We start from the raw sequence: 7718 nt of genomic DNA on the forward strand, positions 1-7718 counted from the left end.
TTGTTAAAATAAAAATCATAAGGCTTCTACGCCTTTTCTTCCTTTGGCAACAATTCAGCTTGCTGCTCTAATTCTTCCTCCTTTGTCATCACATTAGTATGTTGTTTTGAATTCTCAACAGAATTCATGAGACTGTCAGCTAGTCTCTCCTCCACATCATCTTCTCTAATGATGTCTTTTTGATTTTGTTCACTGTAATGAACTCCTTCCTCTGCAATCGCACTGTCATACTCTAAGTTTCCCAGCAAATACTCCAGCAATTCAATTTCTCTGTGACACTTCATAAGTACTTCATCATTACTTATGTTTCCTGCATTTATACACAAATTATCAATCTGAAAATTACAAGGTTCAACAATTTCAACTGTTGCTTCACATATCAGTTCTTTAGACTGAATTTCATCTCCTTCCACAAGAAATTATTCCTGTGTTGTCACAGCTTCAAACATCAATGCATTACTAAGTTCTTTCTGTTGCAATAATTCACTACTTTCCTCATTCACGAGACATTATTCATCATTATTTAATTCAAAGTTTTTACCTTCTGAAAGATACTCTTCCATACTTTTGACAGCTTCAAAATATTTCTCATCCTCTGCAAAACCTGTAATCACATTAAAATTATTAGATTTAACAATATAAGGTTTTGCATTCTCCTGCTGGTCTGCATGTGTACAAGAATTCATAAAATCATCAATAACTCCTTCTTCTTCACCCAGAACTTCACCCTGCTCTGGTTCACAAATAAACACTTCCATTTCTAGCTCAGCTTCTATGAGTTTTCCCATCAGCCACCTTACTTGCCTCTGTTGTAGCTTCCTCTATAACTTATGCCACTTTACTAGCTTCTTCTTTAAGACCCAACCTAGCTCAGAGGAGAGGAGCTTAGTAAGGCATAGATAGCAAGAAGGAGACTTGTTACTACAGAGATATTGTTGCAGATCCCAAAGGCAATTCCACAAAAGGATGTGAGTAGAATTGTTGGGTAGTGAAGGAAGCTGGTAAGACTTTGTAAGTGATAGAAGAGGTGGTCAAAACCAAGTATTTCATGGTGATTGAAATACAAGAAGAAAATTGTGTTATTGAGAGGTACATGTTATCGGGAAAAGTGTCTATTTAGAACTGCTCTATCCCACTAAGGTGTGACAGCTGCCTTAGAAACAAACAGAGAAAACTACTTTTGTATTTCCTTTATGAATTAAAGATAGAGGGGGTTAGAAAGAACCGACCTATGTCTTGCGCTAATCCTTTGATCCAATCCCTCTCTTCTTTGATAGCTTCCAGCTACCTGCTCCTTACTTTCCCAGCTTCACCAAGTTCCTGTAAGATCACAGAAGAAGAAAACTATACAAAGACATGGATCTATATTAATAAACAGCTTAGGATCAGATTTAAGCTAACCATACAAATGTAACAAGCATCAATGATACACAAGCATGTAGGAAAAACTCAAATAGTTTTTATTGATATACAATAAGATCCAGGAGGAGTTACAACTGATGATTCCTGACCCAGCATCAACCCCCCAGCAAAGAAGCCCCTCTTCACCTCCAACAAAGCATAAATCACCCAATACTCTGATATCTATCTCAAAACCAACAACAATTCCTTGTAATGTACAAAATTCCAGCCTCTGGATCTCTGGGATGAGGGATCCATATATAGATGTATGCAAGGAGGATGAGTCAGCTTGTGATTTGATTAGTGTCTTCTCTCTGTCAGTTCTTGCTTCCACTTGGAGACTGAGAGCCTCTTACTCATCCTTGGTCGAATTCAGTGAGGCAAGTGTCATAGGAGAAGATTATGGAAGCTTCCATTGTCTTTCCACCTCGCGGAATGGCACTACCATTTGTCATTTCCCGCTCAACGCACCCTCATAGTGCATTTAGGTGCATTGCAACGCACCTAGCTAGTGTATTTAGGTGCTATGCAACGCAGCTAGCCAGTGGAGCAGCTGAAATGATCCTGTTTTGACTTATTCTGAGTAGTTTCTAGTGGAGAACTTCTGGGAGAAGCTGTAATTTGTTGACCTTGTTCCTTTTGGGGTTAGAACAACACTTTTAGGGACTTAGGAGTCCTTGGTTTATGGACATTTCATGCTTGGTGCTGCAAGGCACAAAAATGTCTATAACAGTTTCCCCCTAAAGTATGAGGTCGTTAATCGGGTGAAATGCTTTATTATGAGGATCCGAAGTTCTTTCAATGCTGGGAGGAGACCTGTAATAAGATACAATACAATACATTATCTTCATACTGTTTTTCATGATCTAGCTGAGGCGGGCATTCCCATGCTCAACTTTATAAATTCATTTTCATGTACATAGGACAGACAATCGTCTGAGTGTAGACTGATGATTCTGATAGAGCCATCATCTTTTTGGTAGGATGATTATCTGTGCTGCAATGATGTACATTTAATGTCTTTATTTTCATAAATATATATCGCAGCCCAGATGGATGAAACTAGATCCGGGGTCTTCAATCTCATCCAATCTTCACTCGAAGTACAAGTCGATCCATGTGAGAAATGTTCTGAAGTCGAACATGGAAAGACATCGCTTGATTACCAGTCAATGATGTAAACTGTTAACAAGCGCAAGAGGAATCACCGATAATGATAATGACCCTTAAGGTACTACAGTACAATTCACGTGGTGTGAATAAAGGAATTGGCGTCGAACACCACGCAAAATCTTTCGGTCGAAGGCCATTGATGTAAACCTGTCGCCGGAAGTGAGAAACTTGCCATTAAGGCATGCAAGCTTCAAAGTACTGAATGGGGTGTTCCTAGATCAAATTCTTGGATAATGAGCTGATGTCGACAAGAAGTGATCCGTCAAAGGAGGGCCTTAATGAATCCCACATCAATGACACAGAATGGAGCAAATGATTTTGATGGAGGTGAAAACAATCTGATGATATACGGTTCAGGATGGCAGTCATGAAAGAATGGAGTATAATGTATGGTAGTGGGTGGGACACAGGTGACTTCTCTGGATGACTTCTCTTGAACATGTCGGTGACACTTATGTGACGGATTGGTAGCATTAACCCCAAATGTGGATGGTATGGCATGACCATGGTGATGTGACCGATGAATGAAACAACCCAACCCGACTCGGACACGGAGTGGGTATCATGTTCAAGAGCGATTTGCTACCAATAAAGATTCTTTGAGTTTTCTTCCCAATTTTTCCCCAGTCATTGCTGACCAGTACCTCTTTATGTTTGTCAAGCTTGAGGAGGATAACATATGCTTGTTCTATAATTTGCCCTTCGGGCAAACCCATCACTATGTTTTAACGAGCCTAGCGATAGTGAAACTTGTTCTCGTCTAAAGACAAGTTTGTCATTATTAATATTTTTAACGAGTTTAACGACAAAGATAACTCGGTCCTTTTCACTTTTAGAGAGTCTGAAAAGGTACATAAAGGTAACTCCAAAATTCCTTTTTCGTCATCTAATCCCTTAAGTCTGAAAAAGTATAAAACAATACAGAAGGGATGAATTTTCGATAGTTTTAACGAGCCGAACAAAACAAGCGCTCGATCTTTTTGTGTAATAATCCCTCAGGTCCAAAAAGATTAAAATCTAGAGGAGGGATAGCACTTCCTATCCCTTTAACGAGCTGGAGAGGCCAATGGCTCGACAATCTTTTCATATTTTACAAGTCAGTTGAAAAGAGCTTAAAGGAGACTCGTCTTTTGAGGAGCGAGTGATAAAATGGGTAGCAGCTGATTCCAGGTAAGGTTTGGAATTTTCCAATCACGACAATGTCACAAGGATGGCTAGTGAAATCACTCTTCGCAGCTGTTCCTCAAAATGGGTAAACAATCAAATGGAGGTGAATGATCGGCCAATGTAAAAGTGGAGGTGACGGTGCAAACACGACCAAGGCTTTAATGGCTGAAGTACTACATTCACGGTGGTTATTTACCGGGGAATAGTTCATTTTTTAACGAGTTTAAACGCGGGTGGAAACATTTGCTCGGTCCGAGTTTATTTTTTAACGAGCTTGAACCTCGCGGTAACATTTCTCGATTAATCCAGTCATATGATAAGAATGTCTCATATAAAAACGACAACTTTTAGAGTTTTTCCCCACATCCTTTCTTTATGCAAGTTAGGTAATGACTAATCTAAAAAAAAGATAAATAATCTCTCTTTGCTTGCACTCCAAAAGGTTTGCATGCCCCCAGGTATAAAATAGAGTTTCAAGGTTACCTCTACTTCTATCCGCCAAAACATTTGTTTTACCGAGAGAGGCCTACCTCTTACAGGTTACCCAAAGATTGTTCTATTCACACTGCAAACAAAACACTTCTTCGGCGATGTCTATTGAAACAAACAATGGTGAGCGACGATGCCCACCAACTCACATAACTTTGACAAGAGAATCTTGTTCTAGAATAACCCCTCTTCCAATCACGGACGGGGTACAGACTAGTCATATTCTCCCGCGGAAACCTACCCTATACCCGAAGTTTTCCTGCCGAAGCAGACCAGGATGCATGCCCCCTGGGTTTCAGTCATATCCCTCCGAATTACTCCCGCTCATCGGGAGGACGGACTGGAGATTGAGACATTTCTTGCGTGAGAAGACCATTCAGGGATGGTGTGTGACTATTTTCTCTGTATGATCCGGGGAATGAAAGCTGGTCCACGAGCTTGACCACTCTTCCTTCATGCGGAAAACACATTACTCTAAAGAGTGAGGAGACAATGGCTCCCATGCAATAAATATAGTCTCGTCCAAGGAGTAGATTGTAATCTAGGGGTCCTTGAACTACCATTACGTTCAGGTGAACGGTTTTTCCTCTCAATGTTATGGGCACATCGGGAAGGATCCCTAAAGTTCGACTGGTTCCTTTATCAAAGCCTGTCAGATTTCTCATCTCAGGCAAAAGCGATGGCGAACCACGCGCTTTCCAAGCAGTCGAGGAAAGGATACTCACAGAAGCCCCCTCATCTATGATGGTACCAGCCATAACCATTCTATATATTTGGACGATAATTCAGAATGGTATGCTTGCCGGTAAATGGGGTCTGCCTAGTTGATTCCAGTCGAAGGAGACAACTAGGTTGCTTGGAGGTGGGACCGAATAGACAGTCGGGTACGACTCTGACGAACTTCCTTCCTGCTGTAAAGGAACGGGTATATTTCCCCCATGTTCGTTGGAGTCTGTGCTTATGAAGAGAATTTGGACGGTGTCATCCTTGTTCTCTTCAGTGATTGTATTATCTGAAGATGAAACCTCTGAAGGCAAGACCGGGTCAACTGCCGCCTCAACCTTTTGACTTTCGTCTGGTATGGATCCAGATGGTTTATCTTCAAGGATAGGCGCTTCAGCCGACCACCTGAGCGGGCCAGCCAGATTTTCAACTAGTGACAGACTCGACAAGAGTTTTTTATATCCAGGAGGAAGTCGTAACGGTGAAACCGGACGATCATCCAAAACTCTTTTGGCTTCATCTAAGAAGGGACAACGGTGAACGGCATGATCGCCTTCACATAGTTTACAAGGAAATCTATATTTTCCTTTTTGTCCTGGGACTTCACTTTCACTAGTCGACGGTGTGTTTTCAACATGACCATCAGAGGTTGACGACACCGGGTTGTGCAATCTAGGAGACCAGTCCCTTAATATCCGAGGGATGCAAGGACAATCTCTGTGAAAGTGGTCTCCTTTGCAAATGACACATGTCGATTTAGGCCTGGTCGGTGCAGTGTGTGGATTTTCATTAGACGACACTCGTTTTCCCCCATTCACCTTTGGCTCCTTCTTCTTCTTCTATTTCTTCTTCTTTTCCTTCTTCTCCTTAGGAACTTGATTTTTGGCTTTACCAGCCCCATCAATTGAAGGGGAAGGAGGAGAAGAAGAATTAGAGGAAGTAGAAGGTTGGTGGGCAACTCTAGACTCGTCTAATTGCTGATTCGATTGTTCAGAAATAGATTTGTTCTGAACGACAGAGGTTGAGAAGAGCCATACAGGCAAACCAATTGTCAGTCCTGGAAGCGACAATGTGGCCATATGGGGTGCACCAACATCTCCCCAAGAGGAGAAGGGACTAGGATTTCCTCCAAGGGGAATTCCTTGGTTGGTAGACTCCATTTTCTCAACCCAAGATCAACGTACGAAAGGGGTAATGAATATTCCATTTAAAACAAATTTTTAGACGCTTTGACACAACTTGTTTTTTCAGTTTTTAAGAGTCGAGAAAAAACAAAAGATGACTCTAGTCTCCTTCGATTTTTAATGAGCCTGAAGTGACAAGTGCTCAGATGGACCTTTTTCGTTAAAGAGTCTGAAAAGGAACGAAAGGGACTGCTTTGGAGATCTAGGTAGAGGGAGTACCAAACCAATCGCAAAACTGCAGAATAATTTTTACGGTACGGCAGTCAATCTTCCCGAATGTTCTGTTCTGTGCATTGCGATCGATAGGGCAGCAAACACGACTTCCTATGGATAAAGGATTTAAGCCTATAGGGGTCTCCCAAAATATACTCGACGGTACGTGGGAGCACAAGTCCGTACTGGAACTTATCGTCTCAAAGTGGAGGAATCACCCAACCATCAGTGAGGACAATAGTTACCAGGCTTTACGACGCCGGAATACGTCTCTAGCCTAGACCTCTAAATGTTGTGCGTTAAGTTCCAAAGCGTTGTTAGATTCATTGAATTTATTTTAAGTTGATCTTTCTTATGAAGTTTTCCTTTTGGGTTCACCACGAGATGTAGATGTAATTCCTAAAATGCAATCTAAAGATGATAAACACACTTTTTATCTCTTTTCTGCAATGAAAATCCTAGCTACTAGGGGAAAAGAAAGACACAATCTTTTCACAAAGAGCAAAGAGCACACTGTAAATGCACTTTCCTAAATCAAGCCAAACAGACTGTCAATATGCAAATGCACATGTGCATGTATTTGTTTTTGACTTTCTTAGTATTGATGCTAAAAATAAAATTGATGTACAAATCTGAATTTTCTTTCAAGCGACAAACACAAACAAGCTTCTTTTCGAAATCAAAAGATAAAGACGATTACGACGCTTTACGATTTTGAAATAAATACTCGTTTTTGACACTAGAAAGTCACAAATTCAGACCAAAGGCAAAAGTAAAAGTATAATCGACCATCAACATCAATCAAACTTTCTCCTATGATCGAAATCGACACTTGCGACAGATCTAAATCAAAGGACGATAGTACGACTATTCTACTTTTACAATGGAAAACTGTAAATGACTCAACAAACACACAAAAACATCTACAGTTCTTTTGTACAAAGGAGGCGGAATTACAGCAAGGAAAAGGGTTTTTTAAACGGACACATATACTAATCACAGGCTGCAAAAATCAGAGACAAAACTAGAAAGAATGAAGCACAAGAACCTCAGCTGCACAGGGCTAGTCTGATCAGCGCACCTGTAACATAGAGAAACTGGATTGCAGCGTAGGTTGCCCTTTTGGGAAGTGCGTTGAAATGAAGGATCTCTTCACAGTACCTGCGCTGGGGCAGAAACGAGAATTCTATCCGGGTTCTGGGTCACGGTTTGCAGTTTAGTCTTTGGTTTTTGGCTGAGTAAAAGCAATCAGTAATGCACAATCAGGGGGTAGATCTAAGGAGGGTCTAAGAGCTATCACAAAGGGAAATCAGATCATTTGTGAATCAGCTATTCAAATCATAAATAGATCCAGTGAATGGATTGAAG

This window comes from Pinus tabuliformis, chromosome 6 (assembly GCF_031772625.1).
Source record: "Pinus tabuliformis cultivar Carrire ecotype Pingquan chromosome 6, CPIR1, whole genome shotgun sequence".
NCBI classification, from domain to species: domain Eukaryota; kingdom Viridiplantae; phylum Streptophyta; class Pinopsida; order Pinales; family Pinaceae; genus Pinus; species Pinus tabuliformis.